General features: G+C 36.5%; 1 long non-coding RNA gene across 1 annotated transcript in view; it reads left to right on the top strand.

Moving 5' to 3' along the window:
• LOC128851449 (uncharacterized) overlaps positions 1-21,572 on the top strand; it is a 37,043-nt gene extending 15,471 nt beyond the window's left edge. Inside the window, exons 2-3 of the long non-coding RNA XR_008448836.1 lie at positions 10,752-10,850; positions 20,866-21,572. This is a non-coding gene — a long non-coding RNA (uncharacterized LOC128851449). The remainder of the gene's footprint in view (positions 1-10,751; positions 10,851-20,865) is intronic.
• Positions 21,573-21,840: the final 268 nt, after the last annotated feature.

The raw sequence follows: 21,840 nt of genomic DNA, 5'->3' as shown, positions 1-21,840 counted from the left end.
TTTCTGATGGGTTCACAGAGGATGTCTGTGATAAAATGCAGCACCAAGGTAAGACTAGAATGATGCTCTGCCAAGCTTCAACCATTCTCATATCAGGATGTGAGTTAAAATTAGTACCTCTGTGTTTAGTGACCCCTGATTTTTTGTCCTGCATTAGTTTTTCTGATTCCTATTTGGCTTCCTCTGCATGTCATCATTTGCAGCATCCCGTGGCAAGGAGTTCCAACATATTCATTCATTGTATGAAGTGTCATCTTTCGCTTATTTTGAACTTGCCACACGCTAATGTCATGCTGTGATTCTTGCCTGCCGGCATTCACTAGAAAAGTGCATTTGGTATCTATCAACAAAAGAATTGAGGCTACTGCATCAAGGCAAATCAGGTTGGTAATATATTTCCCATTGACACAAGATAGGCCATATTGGGGTCGTGCTAAATGAAAGCCCCAAAGCTGCCACACTTCCCAAAAGACAGAAAACATTATTCCTCTTACTGGTAGAGTACTCCCCAGTGACCTCCCCCAGATCTGTTTCTGAAAGGATTTTCCAGCTTTTTGGAAGCCACTGGCAAAGTTGGGTTAAAGATAGACCTCAGCTGTAGAAATAAGAGGATTTAAGTGCAAAAGTATAGATTGGATTGAATATAGAAGATAGTGACCATTATTGATATTAGTGAATGGCAAGTTGAGGGGAAAAATCCTCAGGCCTCCTGAGGCCTCCTATTTTAATGCCTGAGTATGGAACTGGAGAAGAAGCTGTATTTACAGGCATGTTACTCCACTCTTTCCCAATATTATGAGTGACTAGATAATCATGACAAGTTCCAACCAGGCTTCTGGCCATGTAGTATCTGTAGGGAAAGAACTTACTTCCAATATTCAACCCACCAGGGGGCTGTGGACTAAGAATTGGAGATGCCAAGAAAAAGATGTGTCTGTGTGCAATCAGTGACATCAAACTGTACCCATAATTATATATAAACAATAATAATAAAAAAGACAATGAGACATACCTTGTTATTTGGTACTGAAATATTTCACTCAGTCTTTAAGCTTCAGTTGTAATAAGAACTTAAAGATAACTCACAGGCAGTGTGGTAGGATAATAAGTTTCATTCTACCCAGTAGACTTTGAGAAGAGGTCTGCACTCAGATCTTTGGTGGCAACATTAAATTTACTTCTCTTTTGGAAAAAACATCTGTCCAATTTTCTGTCATCAAACTGGGCACAATCATATGATAAGTTATGATAAGCAGTAAAAGCAAGAGATACATGTACCTTGTGGAAAACCGAAGGAATGATGTATAATAATACTATGCCACTGCAAGAGCAATCTGTTCACAGCACTGGCCATTATGTATCAATTAAGTACAATATGTCAGAATAACCTCCTATTAGTTATCTATTCTAATTTTAGTCAAACACTTTTTGGTTTATACACTGAAGAAAGAAGGTTTCTGTCTTTAAAGAATTTTTTTTTCCTATGGAGATGTCCTGAGTGTCTCTGCTGTTTCCATCTACTTTCAGAACGGTGCAAGTATTCTGTATGTTTTCCATCGTATTTGCCACATGGACCTCTTATAATAATTTAGATAATGTTAGATGTCTTTATGTGCTGTGTTCAGTAAACTGAATGACCCCTTTCCACATTGTTCATGTTTGAACTGTTGGGTTCAATTGTATGTTACTGTATGCAATGAGTCCCTTCACAAAAGAAAGGATGAAATTCCTTTTCTAGGTCGTTAATTTTCCTTTAATTTTATTGACTGTCTCTTTGGGTTTTTTTTTTGCTTTTTTTTTTTTTTACAATGAGGAGACAAATAAGAGTTCACAATTTGCTCTTGCCTTTGCATGCATTATTTTATTTCTCCTTTACATGTTTCCTCAACACAGAAAAGAATCCTGACCAAGTTTTCATTGCAAGGAGATCTATCATTGCATTTGCATTTATGCTCTGTGAACACCTTCCATTTGCACTCTATTATTTATTTTAAATGAGGTATCTGGAATTAAGCACAACATTCAAAATGAAAGCATACTAGTCTGTAGTAGCACGTAATGTGTTGTTGTCCACAACATATAACTCTTGTCTGGAAGATCTTCCAATCAAATTTTAAAACAGATGTTAAAAAGGTGAGTAAATTATAGAACTGAGAAAGGAAAAGTGTGCAAGGGAATAAAATGGTTTAGGAGCAATTAACACAAAAGCAAAGAATCTAATTTATGAGGGTATTATATAATTTTTCAAGTAATATCTTAATAAATTTTAAAATACGTTTTAAAATTTAGCTCCCCAAATCCACAAATAATTAATAAACATGTTAATGGAGATGCCAACAATGACTCATTGTCTCCTATGCCTGACTCTCAAATGATTACTATTCATTTAGACTTCATGAAGGTGTATCATCAGCTCAGATCATATTGAATGTTTTACCCCTCACTGTACATTAACATGCCTTTGTTAACATGGAGTTTTAACTGCAGACAGGCTGTGCAGTTGTCTGTCTTTTAAAGTGCCTCTGGAATTCCACATTGTTCTTCCTGGTTTTCAGTAACCTAAATTATTTTGACATCTGTGAATACGCCACCTTGGATTTCACCTTTTCCCAAATAATTAATAGGCATATTAATTAATAATTTCCCTTTATTTTAAAAAGCGTTCCAATATTAGCTCTATTGTTTATGCGAGGAACACAGTACAGGAATAATCACAGAGCCAAAGTTGTAACACATTTCCTGGGTCATTGCCTATAAAAATCACTATAAGCTGGTGTTTTTGAAATTAGAAATTATTGCTAAGCAAACTCTAAAGGTGATTCCTTACTCTAGGCGTGCCTTAAGTAGAAGGAAGTTACAGTCTCTGGTTATTCTGAGCCAATGGAGGATATTACTCCAAAGTGCAGCTGTCTTTGATGAGAAAATGCTGATTGCACCTCTTCTGTTTGAAATGAAAGGTATTCATAGGTCTCAGATGAAGGAATGTGTCCTGGGAAAACTTACAGTGTCTCAGGGAGAAAAGGTGAATCAGGGCTGCACAGGTAAAAAGCAGTGTCTTAAAGTTCATCTACAAGTAGATGTCACAACCCATTGACAAGAGCTGGGAGAGCATTATAAAATAAACCTCTAATACGAGCATGAGTTTTCAGTCTGAGAATAAATTTAAAGATGTCGCTTCGGATAGATTTCACTGCAATATTTTGATCTAGAAATGTCAATAAAGTACTGTGATTGTCTTTTCAGAGGTGTATCTTAGCCAAATGTAGCTAGAAAAACAAGTCTGGTCACAGTAGCATCTTTTATATAGTGAAATAGCAGGGAACCTCTGTTTTCGAAGTAGCGGAATTCTGATACAAAACGTGGTGCTGTAAATTACCTCAAGGGACTACTTATACTTACTGGGGCTTTCAAAAGCTTGAAGCTTCTGAATTGCTGTGGAAAGCAACAGAAAATAGGCAGTTTCTAAAAATCCACTAAACGTCTGCATCTAAATTCCTGTATTGAAATACTGGAAGTGTCACATAACTTTCTGAACATTTGGGTTCGGTATATAAATTACTTACAAGGTTTTGAAATTTTACCTTGGATACTTTAGTAGCTTGTGAGGCAATGACTGAACACAGTCTTTTTGCCATGCCAGATAATTTCAGTTTATGATGGTAAACAAAACTGAGGGAAACTGGGAAAATTTTCTGTGAACAGAATAAAGATTAATTAATGGATTTCCTGCAGAAAGTAGATACATGTGACTTTTAAGGCAATCTTTTCCTCTTAGGAACGAAAATTACTTTCTTATAGACAATTTGGAAAGATAAAAATTCAGAACATAAATGATAGTAATATAGTTGGCACATCAGTTACTATCAGCTTTTTGTCAGTTCTAATTCCTGTGTTTTGTTTTCTGCCCTGGGAAGAGTTCCTAGGTATAAACAACACTTCATACAACTTTGTTGGTGGCAGCTGATATTGTTTCAGTTCTGAATTTCACATTACTAAAAGACCCTAAGAGAAATTTAGAGAAAGACAAAAATATTCCAGATGGAAACAATAGGAAGCAAAATTGTTTTATGGAGACAGTGTATAAAACTGAGACATGCACAGCTTTGTCAAGAGGTGACTGCAAAGGAAAGGTGGTAAGAAAGAGAGCAGTACACTAACTGTATATAATGGCTGAAGCTTTTTCAACTGCAGGAACTTCATATGATTTAAGAAGATGCAATTATGAGTAGTAAAAAGACAGTGAGAAAAAAAATCAGGTATACTAATATTGTAACATCAAGACTGTAGTAGGAACCTGCCCTGGGGCTTCAGACACTACTGGTCGTGTTGGCAAAATCTCATTTGAATTCTGAGGGAGCTGAGACCACTCACCTCTGGCTGTGTGCAGGCATCTATTGAAACACCTCAAGTGATGTTTCAGAGTCCAGAGCTGAATCCTGCTTTAAATGTGTTTTATCTTTCTGTGACCAGGTAATTTCTGTAGTTAAATCATAAAGTTATCTGAAGATTATAGAGTAACCCTAGCTATAAAGGATCTGGAAATTAGTTCTGGTGTGTAGTTAAATGTTATTCTGTCTTTTCTCTTACAATATTCTTAGAATAACATGGTAGAATTTCAGTGCTTGATTGAATGAAGTCTTAACAGTTTTGAAAATTATTTGTATCTGCCAGACTTATTTTGTGAAATCTTTGGGAATAATAAAAATCTAAGCAAAAATCTTCCAAATCCTTTCCTATTACCATCTCTATTTACTTTGGTAATGTCACAAGTTCCACAATGCTAAATAACTTAATTATTTAGCATTATCTGAATAATATGTAATAAAAAGAGACAAATCATCATGTTTTTTTCAGTAGCAACTGCATCATACCTGAGTAAATGACCTGACTTTTCCATTAGAGATGACATGGCGTGCTCTGAGTACTCACACTCAAAAGAAATGAAGATTTCTTTTTAACAGTTTGATGAACATTTAAATACAGAAATGGTTCAGCAAATCTTTCCAAGAGTTTTTGTCTTTTATTGTCTGGTTCACATTGTAAATAGCACACAATTTCAATCTTAAAAATATTTTGATGTTTTAAAATCAAAATACAGATGTGTATCTCAGAGTTCAGTACATGCAATATCTACATCAAATCATCTAATCTCACTAATTTTGATGGGAAAATAAAGTTTTAATAAAATTTTGATGCTTGAAAAAAATCCCCAAACCACAACAGTAAAAACATGCTTTATTTTCTTATTTCAAACACACAAATAAATTTAGTAAACTATGGTTTGATATATTTTAAAATCTAATTGACATGCAATGAAATCAATTAAGTAGTTTATGTTAGGACTAAGTATGTTTTCCTAAATCAAGAACAGCCACTTTACAGCAACACATTAACAGAAAAAAGCTCGGAGTTATAGAGTTAACATACCACATACCGTACTTCAAAAAGATGACAAAACCAAGATAAACTATAATTCACAATACCAAAGGAAAATAAAAAGCTCAAGCCTTAAACCAAAATGTTTTATTTGTCTGAAGCTGAAAGTGTTGTTAATATTCTGCATTGTGCTTTCCTCCTGCCTTTATCTTCAATAAAGCATGACAGTTTTACAAACTTCTGGAAGAGGCCGAGCACTGTAATTTTTATCAAATGTAGCATCAGTAGTTTTCTGTAGTGGTTTTGGAACAATTTAACTGCTTTACTTTTGCTTAGGAAATGAGTTGACTGTTTGCTTTGTACCAGCATTTTGATTCTTGTGGTGAATTTTGAGGGTACACTGAGGAAGCTAAATAAACCCCCAAAGACAGGGGTTTTGGTGTGTATAGAGAAAACAGTAGTTGCCTTTGAATTTATTTTGTTATTTGTTTGCCTTTTTTTTGTCAGTATATCCCATTTCTGAGTATTGAATCACTGTGTAGATCGAAATCCTTTAACGCTGCAGTTTCACAGAACAATTTGTTAAGATTGAGAAATGACAGACTAGCCTAATGGATGAATAATAAAGCTGGTAGTTCTCACATTTGACTCTCCAGTGGATAACCGCATATATAAACCTCTCCTTTAAGCTGCATTTAATAGTACTATTTAATGTAACTTGCTTAACACATAAAGGTATCAAGGTGAAAACATATTAAATAAAGAATTTGCAACTTCTGTCTGTGTAACAGCTGACAACAAAGCATCCCTGTGAAGGAGGAATTATCTGTACATCTTAGCTACGAATAGTAGCAGGGGATATATGACCTGGTTTTCTGTGATTAGGTAGCTGTCTTACTGTAACTCATGTACAATATGGGTCAGGGTTTGCTTTGCACAGAGATCTTTAGTGCTAATTTCACATAGCAACAAGATTATGCAGCTTAGTGAATAGTAGAAACACAGAAAAACAGACTTTGGGCTTTCTTTTCTGATCTGTAGGTTAGAAGAACTCATCAGAATAACAGGTATGAAAGACATATTTCAGGTATCTAGATAAATGTGTATACTTGTGAAAAAATTCATACAAAAGAAATTAAAATTAATAGTAATTCTTAAATGATTGAATAATTTGATATATGTAATTTGCTGTCACATTCTTTTATCTTCATATACAGAGCCAGGAAAAATGCTATGATTTTGCATATTAGACTGTAAAAAATAAATTTAAAGGTATTGGGCTAATATACGTGATATGTGTTGCTAATACTTCTTAAAAGAGGATACCTGAGCAGAAGCAATTGGCCAAAGAAATTTGTATTTTGTGCCAATGCACTAACAAAATTTCTAATGACTCTCTTTAGAAAAAAAAAAAAAACAAATGAGAGAGTTTGTTTTACAATGGTTGTACCTGTTAGGAGAACATAGTAGATTCAACTGGAAATCAGATACCCAAAGCACTTGTGTATTTAAGACAGGCTTTTGATATGATGATTCCCCAGAGTCTTCACTGAGGTAAGTAGGAGTTAAAAAAATAGAAGAGTGAGTGGGATGTCACGGGTTAAGCAGCCTTTCAACTCAAAGATATTTGGCAAGTGAAAACTGGGGTAGCAGTGATGAACCCGAGGGTGGGGGGAGTAAAGTGCCCTGGTAATTTAACACTTCCTTTGAAAGAACAGTGCTCTCCTATTGATCAAAAAGCTACAGATTTATTAGAGACACTCAGATGGACTTTTGGTGTACTATATGGTAAGAGGTTGTGCAAAATTCTTGCTTTTTAGGCCATGTATGTTCAGTTTTAGATCTTAGATCTGGTACTCTATCAAAGTATTACTGAAGTCAGGACATTTCAGGCAAGTAAGGCTACGATTCAGCTCTTCTTCTTCCCCAGACATCCATAAAAATAGCAAAACCAAACTCTGCATTTTTAACAAAGAAATAAAGATTTGAAAGCATAAAACTAGATACAATTGCAGTGGGAAACAGAGTAGAAAAGGAAGCTTAGTTCCTTCAATCAATAGTCCTCTCTGTACCTTCTGTGCATGCTTCAGTAGTTCTCTTTCCATTCTTCTGTATTAAGCCACTTTGTAGGATTAGGACAGATGAATGATTATAGCTAAAATCTAAACCCCACTGGGATTAGGTCAAAACTTTCCTAATCTCTTCCTACTTCTTCAGTGATACTATTTCAGACATTTTTCTTTGAAACAGCCCAGAGCAGGGATCTTGATCCTGTCTGCCTCAGCTCTATGTGCACCTAGGGCTCTGCAGGACCCACCTCAGCATATTGAACCCAATTATGCACCCATTTAAGTGCTTATTCTCAATGGAATTTCAATAGGATTACAGTCACTCTAACAACTTCAAAATATCTGAATTTATGCTGAGCACTGGCCTTTGAGTCAAGAAAGCTGCAAATGCTTGTTAGGAAGACATAATTTGGTTTCAAGCCATAGTCTGTGCTTTGGGTGTGTATTGTTTGTTTGTTTGTTTGTTTATTTTGGAGATTTTAGTTTCTTTTTTTTTCTCAGCCAGGGTAATTTGAAAAAGTCTTCCTGCAAAAGGAGAACATTCTATGTTAACACTTTCCAAAGGTGAACACAAAGGGAATATCTTGCAGCATGTATTTGGTAAGCCATAGAAACACGGGTCATCCAACACCAGATTCTGCTAACTCTTCTTGTCTGTGTATAGCACATCTTTCTCCCTAGATAATTTCACTGTTGTCAAATAAATAATTATATTTATTAATATAATTATGTTAGCACAAGAGCTCTCTCTAGTGGAGCCAATGATGCTTTACTGGTCGTGTTTCTGAGATACTGAAAATAGAAGAAATACTTAATCCTGCTGACAACCAAATAGTCAGAATAGCATTGCAGACACATAGTATATGAGGAATATTGTGCTTGTGAAATATTTAAAAAAAATAATTTACAAAAGGTGCTGGAATGAAATCGTTACCACACACTAAGATCATTGCCTCAGCAGACCTTGGATTTTTTTGAAGGTCTCCATAGGCTATTCAAGAAGAATGTGAGGTTGTTTCTGAACATCCAGTTATATTTGTCAAGTCTTTTTTTCCCCACTCTTCTTTTCTGAGATAAGGTGGCTAGAACTGGACAAAATGCAGAATGTATTGATGCTGTGTCTGTTCCATCAGAGGACTGTGACATTGTATTACATTTACATCTCTCATACTGATCCTTAAATAAGAACCCAATCTCTGCTATTGTGCCAGATGCAGCAGCTTTCAAGAAAACATTGTAGTAGGTAAGGGAGTTGAGGAGGTGAGTGGTCCATCCAAACAGCCTTTTCCCTCAGCTGTGTGATTGGAGTTGGACTCGTTGATCCTTGTGGGTCCCTTCCAACTCAGGACATTCTATGATTCTATGATTGACTTTTACATGCAGAAGAAGATAGACATTCAGAGAAAAATCTTAGAGAGATGTGCAACATAATAGGTCATTTGACATTAATCACACATTGGTTCTGCTGACTTTCTTGTTACTTTGCCCCTACTGGTAGTGGGTAAGGAGAAGGAAAAAATTAAGACAGTGCTTTTGGAGAGAGTGAGAATTAATTTAAATTGCATGGTCTTTTCTCTTTTCTATTTACTGAATTTTCAGATTTTGATGTGTTTGGCTTTCATAGGTACAGCTATTTTTCCCTTAGATTTTCAGAAATCTCCTATGCACTGCTAAAGAAACAAACTGGTTCTGCTATGAAAACAATATTGCTTGGATTGGAAATCAGTTAAATTGACTAGTAAAAATAGCATGTTTCTGTGATGGAACATGGTTGTTAATAGGGAAGTGCTCCAGGGTTTAGTCTAATGGTCAGTGTTGTTTTAACAAACTCATTTATGCTGGTGAGTGTGGGATGACAAAATCTGTATCAAACAGTTATTTGGATTTGTTACCATCAGGAAAGCTTAAGAAAAGCTAAGTAAGCTGTGAGGTGTGGAGAGTTGAGGGAATTGAGGTAAACCACACCATCAGAGGAATCAGATCCATTATCTTCCCTTCAGATCAGGCAAAGAAATGTGGGCCTGCATCTTAAAATAGGAGCAAATCTAAGTAGGAGTGGTTAAAGGGAGTTCCACTGAAATATCTAAGGTCAATGCTGAGAGCATAAAATGCAGAGGGCTGAGGGTCTTCTGTTGGCTTTGCAGTTTACATGGTGCCACCATGAGAACTGACAAATATTTCATAAAGAAATTGCAGCGTGGAAACCTACCCTTAATGTAAGTACTTATGCCCTGTTCTAAAAAGAGGTCTAGGCAGTAGCCTGGTTGAACACTAGATACTTTCAGAGAATCAAGGAAACCTGTGGTCAAGTTTCCGCCTTTTTTTCCAGAAGCCAAATCTTCTAAAAGAGGAAGCCCTCCATCAGGGCTTCTCCCACATCTCCCTCATATGCCTGCTCCATGACCAGACTTGTGTTGAAGCAACCATTTAAGAACAACAAATAATTTTTCTGAGGAACCTATTTAAGGAGACATCGCTGGGGAGATTTTGAAAGTATCAGCACCTGCAAAGTATCATCTCTTTGCTCTGCTCCTGCCTGTCTATCCCCTGTTGTAGCTAACGATCTTTATTATTTTGGCTGTTTGTTTTTTTTTACGATTGGTCTGCTTCTTTGAAACTGCTTCAGTCCTTGTTTTTGTATGATTCATCCTTCTCAAATGTCATTGGAGGCAAGTGGGATAGTATTCATGCAAGCGTCTGCACTTCTCATCTTTGGCTCCTCTTAGAGTTAAAGGAGAGAAATGTGCACCTTTAGGGGCTCAGATCACATCCTTTTAAAAACAACATATAAAATAGTTCATGTGAATCATGACTTAACTATTTTATACCCAGTTCGAGTGTAAAAAGAAAAACAAATGGAAAGTCTGCTACTATCTTCAGGGATAAGGCAAAAGTTTTCTCTATTTTTTTATGTGATAGGAAAAAATGTTTCAAGAAGTGACTGACTCAAAGATGTTACCAGCAATCCAAATAGAAAACAATATAAGGAGTTGAAAAAATGTAACTGAGAGACTAATCTTGTTTGCAGGAGCATTATTACCAGGAAGGAGAAATCTGTGGCCTGTCCATCTATCCTGCTGGAATTTGTCAGGGCCAGCAGGTGGAAGGTTGTGATTTTCCTCTAAGACTGAACATGCTGATGTGGCCATCACTTGGAGCTGAATCTTTAGGTGTTCAAATTGTTATTTTTACACATTTACCTCTTAAAATAGGTGTTCACTTCAGCTTTAATTTTGTACATTGGCATTTGAAGAAAAGCAAGCTTCCTTAATGCCTTTTCTTCCTTTTCTTCTTTGATTTGTGCAGTACAGAATCACCATCCCTGACAACGACAGATGCATTTCAAATTCTGGGTTGAACAGTTAGTGTCTGAAGTGTTTTATTCATGGGCACCATGTGCAAAAAGTGAGTAGTTTTCCTGTTGTGGAAAAGTAATGTTATGTTCAGAACTGCCAAAGTTACTTGAATTTGACTTAGCTGTGTCTTCAGGTGAACCTAGAAATAAATGGAAAGTTGAAAAAACCAGCTACATGTTAAATACATAGTATACCTGTAGTTTTAATTCTTTTAGGTCAAAAAATATTCAAATGCATTCACAGTATTTTTGATTGAAAGAATTTGTAATTGGATTTCCAAACATGCTGCTTTCATCTTGGGCAGTACAATATGCACTTTGATAATAACATGGCTATGTCATTAGAAAGAAGTCCATTTACTAGTTTAGGCATAAAATGAGATACAGACGAAGACAATAAAATGCTTTCTAACATAATGCACCTTATTTTTTATTGTATTCAATAGAGGCATGATGAATAAGTAATCTTATAAGTGCATAAGAAGTACACCTAGGCTGATCTCTTGGAGGTGTTGAGATTTTACTGCTATTGAGATTATTCATAATATCACATTAATTTCTAATAAAGTGCATAGAACTTTATAATGGATCAAAATATATGCCCACAAGGTTCTTAGATCACCTGCTGGAAGATGCAAAATTCCACAGTGTAAAAGTAATCCAAGACATGGGGAAAGGAAATTAAATGAAGATGAAAAGTAACATCTTCAATATTACTTCTTTCTTTAAATATAAAGCCTTAAATAATAATTCCCTTATTTTCACTTATTCACACTCTTTTACTGGTAGTTGAGCTCTATACCTATAAGCTGTTCTGGGCATTAGTTACATTTTCCCCTATGTTTAATGTTATCTCATGCAAATTAGATTTGCAGCAAACTAATCTGGTCCAGGTAGTAAACGTCACTGCTTGAATTATTTTATTCATCCATTCCTTTTTTTCTATAGCATTTATGCAATTACCACTGCTAGTGGGATTCTCCCCTCCCTCCCCCCATGAAATCAGAAAAAATTAAATCCAAGGAACCTAAATAAGGTTTACAATTTTTTCTACCTTCTTCTTCTCTAGGAGAAAGAAAAAAAAGCTTTATTTGCTTTCAAGACATCCACAATTTAAAATCTAATATCAGAACATAAGTAATTTTCCTGATAATAGCAGCACTTATATTCATAGGAAATTCTTGAAACTGGGTGATTTTGCAACCTCAAAGACAATAACAAATCCAGCAGAGTAGTTCTTTGTCAGAAGGTGTGCAGCTCCAGTTATGGACCCTCAGCATTTCATACGTGGCAGCTCTGCCTGTTTTACAATAAAAACACCCTTATGATTACAAGTGTATCTAGACTGATTTGACATGGTGTTTGTTTTGAACTTTGTTGCTTATAGCGAGCAAAGGAGGCTTTTGAGCTGATGACTTTTTCTTTTCAAAAATAAATTTGAATTGTGTACTTTATTGGAAAAAGTGTCACAAAATAAAACCTAGTAATTGCTTCAGTTTTTGAAAATATACACTGGTATTAATTTTTTTTATGTTAATAATATTTTTTCTCTAGAACTGAGGAAACATTGAATATAATTGGGATTTATTTATTTATTTATTTTTGTTAAATGAAGAATGCCTGTGGATTCAGTTTAGAAATACAAAAAAAAACCCAGTTCATGATGTACAGCACAAATTTAAAATGGAAAGTATCAGCTGCTGTAAAGGCTCATTAGGAGTAATTTATTACTCATACCTGAAGTATATCATAGTTGAATTTCAGTGCCCTCATCCTAGTTTTTGCTATAGTGAGTTTGGTACTGTACTGTTTTCCAGAATATAGCCCTTTTAAAGAAATGAAACATACCAGAGATTTTGACATCGTTTTATTTAAAAAAACAAAGGTATCATTACAGTGTTTTCAGATAATTATTGTTTTCCATGTTGATACTCTTGTCATTTAGAAAATTGCCAAAATTCAGGTCATTAAAAGATGAGCAGCAACATGAAACAATACATTTAGAGTTTATCCTGAGTTTTAAATCACATTTTTAACTTTTCTATATAAACACATTATCTTTTTTTCCCCCCCTCTGAGTGAATATAAAGCAAATTACTGACAACATTGGTCCTGTTCCTTCAAACAGTTGTGCACATATTTAACTCTTCCCTTGCAAGAAGCTTCTTTTGTTTCATTAAGAGTTATGTAAGACTGATGTAAAATGCAAACAATAACATTGTTTGGTTACATTTTTTTCCCTGTATATGTTTTCTTAAGTCTTAGTTTGTGACAGGATGAGAATTACTATTGTTTCACTGCTTCCTTTTCTGGTAAAAATCCAGTAGTTATCTGTTGTGTTCAGTTCCTTTGTGTGTTAGATCCATGAACAATGTTACTGGGTGAGTGGACTTTTATTTTCTCCCCACTAGATTCCACGGCAGATGACCTCACATATAGAAATAGTCAAAACTCTTTTTTTTCCTTTTAATTATGCCTCATAATTTGCTAGACCAAACCAATTTTGCTATTAAAACAGGCTTAGTTGTGTTGGTAGACTAGAATATAAATAATGATGTGTTGTGATACATACTGCGATTTGCAACTAAGGAGATTAAAGATTCTCTTCAAAAGAGTAAAGAAAACAAACCCACACCTTCATCAGATTCTCCAAACCTGCACGCAAATGACCTGAAAAAGCAAACAAAGATATTATGTATCCTCAGCCATGTCTGCTTTCAATAAATCTTAGAAAATGGGTGAAAATTCCATGATAAGAGTGCCTCTCACGTTTCCTTGAGACTCCAAGAGAGTGCATGACAAGGCCTGGGATATGGTAGGGTGGGTGTCATGCCATTGTAAATTAAGAGAACACCCTGTGGTCTTAGTAGTTCATAAGTAACAAAAAAAAATCAGACTGAAATTAATACCACTCAGCATGGTTTAATGGAAAATAGATCTTTATTAAACAAGCTTGGTTTTGTTCATTGGTGATGATAAATATAGCTGATACGGTAAATGAGTTAGTGTGAGGCACTTAGATATTTAAAAGGCATTTGGCTTTCTACAACATGCTGTTCTGATTTTAAAAAATGCTATCACTCTACTATGTCAATAAAACACATGTTAAATAGATTAAAATCTGACTACCCAACAGGTAACATGGGTAGTTGTCAATGGAGAACCGTCATCAAGTGTAGGTGTTTCTCATGGCCTTCTGTAGGGACAGATGCTGTACTCAGCACAGTACAGCACTTACCTCAGTGTTCATGAAGCTAATCCAAGATCATTGTTGATAGATTAACAGAATGGTAAATAATCATGAGAACAACATAGTTATGTGCAGAGACTGCCACTTGCCAACCACTTAGATTTCTTTTTCTCTGTCTGTTTGAACTGATATACATTCATATTCACAAGATATCAGAATAATTCACTGAAGAGTCTACAGAGTAGTGGCAGCTATGTGTTAAAACCCTCACTGGAATAATGTTAATGGATTGGTGAGCTAGTTCGTTGAATTTCACAGGGAAACTAAGATTTCTTTTTATTAATATAGGACACAGAGTATGGGAAGCTGCTTGTAATTAGCATGGGGATGACCAGTCAGCCAGTCATATATTTGATTACATCAATATTTGTAAAGAGAAAGACGTTATGTAGTATAGGCATCATGTCTGAGTCATCAATATAACATGCAAATGTCTGATGTGCTGGTGGTCCTTAATTTTCAGCATTCAAGAACACTGTTGAGTGACATACAATGGGGAATATCAGACTGCTCCTAATGATGGTCTTAATCTTAACCTTTTATTTCCTGGGGCTGTGTGCGCAATGTTAGTAGGTCCGCAGTGATGAAAGTGCCAAAGCCTAGACAATATCTGCCAAGAATAACATAAATTTAGCAAATTTACTTTAAGGAACGAGGCTGGACAAGAAGACCTCTTGAGGTACCTTCCAGACCTCTGCCTCTACAAACCACGTTTGAACTGACATGGAGACGACAGGCAGAATGTTTTAAAGTAAACTTGTTACACAACCTGTCTGGGGATCACATGCACCCCTGTTTATTTCCTATACCAGTTCTGGGCTCATCTACACAAGATTCTGTTTTGTCTGGGCACTGACTGCCTGAGGCCAAGCCGTTTTATACAAGTATACATGGCATTAGCCATACTGACACTGAGCCAAGAGAACTTTGATTTTAATCATGAGACAGCTAAAAGATCTTTCTTGAGGGTCTTAATGCTAAACTCGAATGGCCAGAGACGATTTAGATTTACAGAATGTTACTTACAGATGAGTTTATATTTCTTCTTCTTAAGGCACTCCCAAAGCTTCGTTAGCAAGTTTGGACTGATGTGAGTCAGCAGAATTATAAATTAAAATGTCAGCTAAGTTTTGTAGATGTGCTGCAGGATAGGACAAAGCATATGTTTATAGCTTAGGAAATAAAATGTGAAAGAAAATAAAGATTACAGCAAGCCTGTAAGAAACACAAAGAATTTGTTGCTGCAATATTGTTTGTCTTGTGAAAGAAACCATGGTATGTATTTCTTAGTAATGTCAGCTGATGGAGCTGGGACCATAAAATGTTCCTTGCCACTAGCAGAACATTTCTATTGCTAGTTATTGATCGTATTGCTAGTTATTGTGAAAAACATATATTATAAATTGCATTCCTTTTTTTTTTCTCCTTATGTGAAAGAAGTGGCTGTGTAGTGATGCAGAGGAAGCTACTGCCACACAAATTCTCTGGAGAAACAGGAGTGCACATTTCCTCTCCACAGCCTAAGTTTACTATGCCAAATAACAGGCAGGAAAGAAAGCTCATCAAATTTCATGCTTTTTCAAGAATCCTTGTTTCTTTGATGGCTACCCAGTTCCCTCTCATGGTCTATAAGTCTCAGGCTGGTTGAAATAGCACGCTACTCAGTAAGAGTATCTTAGTACAATAGATGATAGATGGTCATGTAAGGAGGTATATAGAATGGCAGAGGCTTCTGAAGTGCAAAATCACTAGCTACACTCAAGTGGTAATAAGGTAGGGAAAATAGCTAGGCATTTAAGCTGTGATTAAGTGCACATACAGAAAAATCACAACTGGAAAAATGCCAGGAGGTTGGGCAGACCAGCTCTTTGCTGGTATGACCTGTCACAGATCAAAATGTTTCAGACACAAGAAGTCTCTCTCTTGCTTCTGATGCTTTTGCAATTGAATTTGTAGCCTTCAGTTCCACAATGCTTGATTTCTACATTTATACTCCAGATCAGGATGAATCATTATTGGTTTTTTTTTCAGAGCTGTAAAAGTAGTAGTTAAATGACACCTCCACACCTTACCTTTTCCGAGTGATGCACGTAGCTCCCCAGTTTCTCCATTGTAGGGCCTTTCCCTTCCAGCCAGCTCCCTGGCTATTGCTTTCTAAGCTGTAGAAACATTAATAATTCATGTTCTCATCTTGCTTTCATTTTCCTCCTTCCAGGAGCAGTCACATCTGAGGTTCAAACCTTAAACAAAATGCAGGGTGCCATTGCACAATAAGCATCTCAATGTGCTCTTTGGTTTGAAGGAAGGGCTGGTGGAGCACACTTTGCGTCACAGTTGGATGCAGTGTGGAGTCACTTCCCTCCCTCTCCGTGCCCACTCTTACTGGCTCATCCATCCCTGGGTAACACGAAGCCCACTCCTGGTCCAGGGTCTGGCAAGGGCCAGAGGTAGGCCTGGATGTGGAAAGCTCCATGCTGCCTTCCTCCTTTCCACTGCTGCTCAACACCAGATTGGTTGTTCCTTTCCCTGATCAAACAACTCTTGTACCTACAAGTGTGACTGCCACTCCTCAGGCTACTGGACTATCAAAAGTTCCTTTAATGTAGCTTATTAATTTTCTTTTTGCCTTGTCCACATGCAGTCACTGTTTTTTTGTTTCATTTCTCACTATCCATTCACCCAACTGCCCATTTCTGCTCATTACCATGCCCTGGGCCCTCCCATAGATACCAGTTTCCATTTTTCGTTCCATCACCAATCCAGTTACATCTCTCCTCTGCCCCGACCTGGTTTTCACTGCTTTTTGGAGCCCTCTTTCATTCTTCTCTCTTATCACAGAGATATCCAGCTGGAGCCGACTTCTTTCTAGAAACGTATTTGCTAACAGTCAAGTCTTGTTACTCCTTCTTTTCCGCTTTTCTCATGGAGGTTCATTGATGTAGTCCCTGTCCTTCAGCAGTCTTCTGCCATTATAGAAAAGTAATATGTGACATTAATTATGTGTTTTCTTTAGATCAGAACATTTCAAACTCTGGTTTATAGTAGTGACTACATGCTTCTAGTACTAAATACCAAAATATACTTTCAGTCTGAATGGCTTGCAAAAAAAGCTTTTTTTTTTTTTTTCCATAAAAAGTAATGAAATCTCAAGAGCAGATATTGCTGTTTATCAGCAGTTTAAGATTTTTTTAGGAATATTCCAAAAGCTTTTTCCAAACCATTACTTTCATGTGTTGAGTTCACCTGAAAAGGAAATTATTTTCACCCACATTCCAATTGCTTAATGCTTTGTATGAAATGCAAGCTTATCAGTTACAATCATTCCACAGTTCTTAAACAGAGATAAAAATATTTTGAATGAAATTGCTTCTGAACAGTTATTTTAAACACTGATTATTGCTCCTGGCTCTTACTACACAAACCTGAATATACTACTTTAATGATCAATATCTCATAAGTTTAAAATTAGCTTTTCATTTGCTTTGTAACTAAGCAGTAAAAATTTCTTTATAATCAGTGAAAATAATTTGATTTTGGTTTAGTAGCCAAATGAGATTTTTTTTTTAAGTTGCTTTGATGGTTCGCATGCCTTTGAATAATAAAAGGTGTAGATAGAGAAAGTAAAGTTATCTAGGAGCAGAGTACCCAGATCAATGGAAGTTCAAGATGAGGAAGCAAATTAAAAATAAAATAAGCCTAAAATAATTGAGTACAGTTTTTTCTTTTCCCTACTCTAGTATTCCATATAGACTATGTTAAGTGACTCGGAGAGGAGAATGCTAAAGAATAAACTGACTGTAGAACTGTGCCCATAATTAGCAACCTTAGATCCTGAGGCCCTCGTATTTGATGTCTTCCCCCTGTGCCAGGAACATTGTTCTGAAAATAAATGTTAGCCAAAATATTTTTTTAGCTTGAATTTTGATAACGTTTTCAATTTCTTCCAAGTAGCCTACAGATACAGAAAGCATTAGAAAATTGATTTTCCTACGTTTTAAATTGACACTTCCCTCCGCTGTGTGTAGATAAGAGAGGTCAAAATGAGCTGTTTCATGTTTGGGGAGCAAGCAGGACTGGATGAAATTTCAGGGCTCACATTTGTTATGTGTACAGTGTACACAGAACATATTTTACTCCAGAGCAATTCCAGCTTGGTTCTCCCCTTCCCCCTGCTTGCTAACTAGTACCACTGTATTGCTCTTGACCTGGTGCTTTTCAGGGTCAAGACAGTGGCTCTGCAGTCATCCAAAATAACTGATAATGTCTTTCAGCTCCTCATCTAACCCCAATAATACCTCAAATGTCCGATTTATATATTACTTTAAAGATACATGCTCCTACTCAAAGATTTAAACTCTAAGTGGGATAATCTCCCTATGTTCACCTCCATGGTGTTACCACTGCTCTACTTCACAGTAACCCTGCGGTTCAGCTGGGCTTAGTGGTACCTTTCCAGTTGTGAGTTAACACTTGTTTAGCGGCTGCAGATTCTTGCACAGCCAAGGGCAAGGAATATTGCAGATTCTGAGGTGCATTTAACTCTGAACTTTTCATTTGGCTCACCCTCTCTCAAGACTAGAAGCAGGACTTGTAGGGAGAACTAACATATTTTAAGAAGGCAATTTGTACAGCTTGAGAGAGATATGAAGCTAGCATCTATGGAGAAGACTTTTAGCAGTGGGAGGCAAGCCGAATACATGGTAGATAAAGCCATTAAGGGCTATTGCATGCAAAAATGCTGATTAAAAATAATCTTTAAAAAAACTAAAGGGTACTGGAAGCTGGGATCATTTTAGACGAGCTCAGAAAGTGAGTGGACAAATTCAGGGTAACCAAAACCCCACCAGACTGACAGCTGTGGAATGCCGAGGTGCTTCTGGCTCAAAACAGGCATCACCTGCTGCTCAGAGGGTTTTCAGGAGATGTCTCACTGCATGCTTGACAATAAGTGACAATTGTTACGGGCCAGATACTGAGTTATTGGTGAGACCTGCAGTCTGAGCCATAGCTCTTTAGTTCCTATGCTGTACACTGTTCATGTGGCCTTTCTCAAGCAGATATTGTCAGGAATGCGACTCTGGAAGAAATGATTCTTTACTGTGATCCAGGGGCAGGTTTGCTGCCTCAGAAAATATATCATCACTTTTTTTGTTTTCTTCCACCAAGACAGAGGCTCTCAAATTATTCTGATAGAAGACAGAATAGTGCTTTTTCTGTCATCTCCAGATTTTTTTTCCCACTGTCTGCGTGAGAGTGAGCTCAATTATCTGAGAACTCACAAGACATTTTGAAGATGCTTTTTTAGCCTTCATCTTAGAAAGCACTGTGAGTGAGGGCAGATAAACTTAGTAGCTGCAGTTCTGCTTTGTATAACACTCAGTCGTCTCAAAATCTGGCACTCCGTGAGCACAGAGACGATTCATACTTGTGGCATTTCCTGGTTAACCAGTGCTATACCTTGAATTCCCATAGCTGGGTCTACACAGCTTTTTGCCTCCAGTAGTTTTTTACTTCTGTGCTCCTGGGCTTTCAGATTACTCCCCCCTGCAGTGGAAATGCGTAGGAAGTCAGGTAGTGGTCAATAGGATTTTATCTTTTTAGTAGTAGAATATTACATAGCCTTTAAAAATGAAAACTGTAAAAAAGATCAGAAAGCTTTAAACTTTTTATAATTGTTGTGATTAGTCACCTAAAATTTTAGTATTATAACTGAGCTGGGGATAAGTAAACAAATATAGAAATGTGCAAAGGAGATCAGAATCTGTCCCTCCCGCTTTTCTCTCACAAAGTCCTGTCATAGCAATGTAATTTCCCATCTTTAATGGTAAATGACATTGCTCTTTAAGTTGATTTCCACTTTTCTTTTCCAGTTGCATAAACAAAAAAGATGGAATTTGCATAATCGTGTTTGTATTGGTTATGATACCAAATAATAAAAAAAAAATCCTGATTCTAACTGTTAACAAAACACCCCTTATGTTGGAGACAACACAGAACTGCAAGTCACATCTGAAGAAAAAATGGCAAGTTTTTTACCCAGTGATGTATTTTTTTAAGCCCTCTTTCCATTAGGGCACCTGGATCTATAACTTCATGTGATAAAATAAGTGTTATTCATATATGAGTGAACATAGTGTACTGGTCCTTCTTGTGGGACTTACCACTGTTACTAGGGGACTCTTTTCTTTTACTGGAAGCATTTAGGAAAATCTCAGCAGGCCTTTGTACAATTATTGTGGCCCCTAGTTTCCATCTAGTGCACTTCCAGCTTTGCTGTTCCTAGCCAGTGGGAATTTAGCAAACTACTTGGAAGGAGATCTGGTCACTGAGGCATCAAAATCTACCTTCTTCTTGCACACCAGAAGGTACGGGTGCGGCCTGAAAGCTGCACTGTGCCTTTTCACACAGCGATCTCATCAGGGAGAGAGTCCCACGGTTGGGACAGAGTATCCAAAAATAAACGCTTTTCAAGTGCTTTCATTACGGGGGCTTGTTGTCTTTCCTCCTTTTGTCTTGGCTCTGGAAATCAGGTGAGGTATCTTGCCTGCTTGGCAATGTATAGGAGAAAGTGAAAATTTGAACAGATGTCTGCAGTTTATTAAGTTTTCTTGGCTGCCACAAGCAAAGGCAGGGAGTGAGCTCTCAAAACATCTCTCTTACTAGGAGATCAAACCTGTAGATGTCTGTGACAGAAATATTTGAAAGCATGATTAAGTGAAGTTGCCTGAGCCAGACACATTTTGAAAAATAAGCACTGTATTACTTCAATTTGCTGTAAATAGTAATTTACTTTGTTTTTTTTCCTTTAATTACAGCGCTCCATCTTTGCACAAGGCTGTACTTGGGAACAAAGAGACCAGTGTCACTGTAAGGTGTATGTTATAATAGAGACATTTATATTAAGCTTCAGGAGAAGCCTACAGTGTATCCAGCAATTCTGTGGCTCTTGTGATCACCAACCCCATTCTAGTTTTGTTAATGTATTTTTTTATATATACGTGCTCATTTAGGCTCTTTCTCATTCTGCTGTGAAGTTGTTTGGCACCAGCTATTAACATACACTGTTCTTTCTTTTCTCATAGACAGTGTTAGGATAAACCAGAATTAGAATAGCCTCTTCAGTACAGATTTAAAGGGAAAAAATACAAAAAGAAATTTTTAACCTAACAAGTGTTATAAATGAGCCAATTGTTTCAAATTTTTTTTACAAAGAAGCAGGAAATCAAGTTATCTTGCGAACCTATTTATACACAGTAGGTAACCCTGGGTTGTAGGCAGGACTAATAAACAAGGAATGACAACCCATTTCTTTTAATGACAAGCCAACATATTTATTTTTATTATTTCACAAAAGTATTCACCAGACTAATCTGTCACACAAAAGCCCCGTTCTCCCTCCCTGCAGACAGAACACGTAGCCTTACCACACTCAGGTTGAGTGAAAAAAACACCCTAAACCCAACCTTTTTGGAATAAAAAATGATATTTGAGGGCATATAGTTTACTTCACTGGAACATAAAATGTAAGATTTTTCTTGTCTGAATAAAGTTTTGTATTGCTTATCGTTGCAAAGTTAAATTATGGCTATGGAAAGTGATTTTTATACTAAAAATTAGCTTTATGATACGCTTAAGTTGAATTTCTGGTTCTCTAGGAAAAGAGGCACCGTTTTCTATAAAAATTTGAATGATCTTTCTGCCTTAATAAGATATTTCACAACTTTTAGGGCATTAAATCAAACAGTTCCTTTAGAAATGACAGAGCCTCTCACAGTATTTAAAAACTGCAA

Source organism: Cuculus canorus, chromosome 2 (genome assembly GCF_017976375.1).
Source record: "Cuculus canorus isolate bCucCan1 chromosome 2, bCucCan1.pri, whole genome shotgun sequence".
In the NCBI taxonomy this organism is placed as follows: domain Eukaryota; kingdom Metazoa; phylum Chordata; class Aves; order Cuculiformes; family Cuculidae; genus Cuculus; species Cuculus canorus.
Note: the sequence above shows the minus strand (reverse complement) of the source record. Positions and strands in the feature narration are given on the sequence as shown.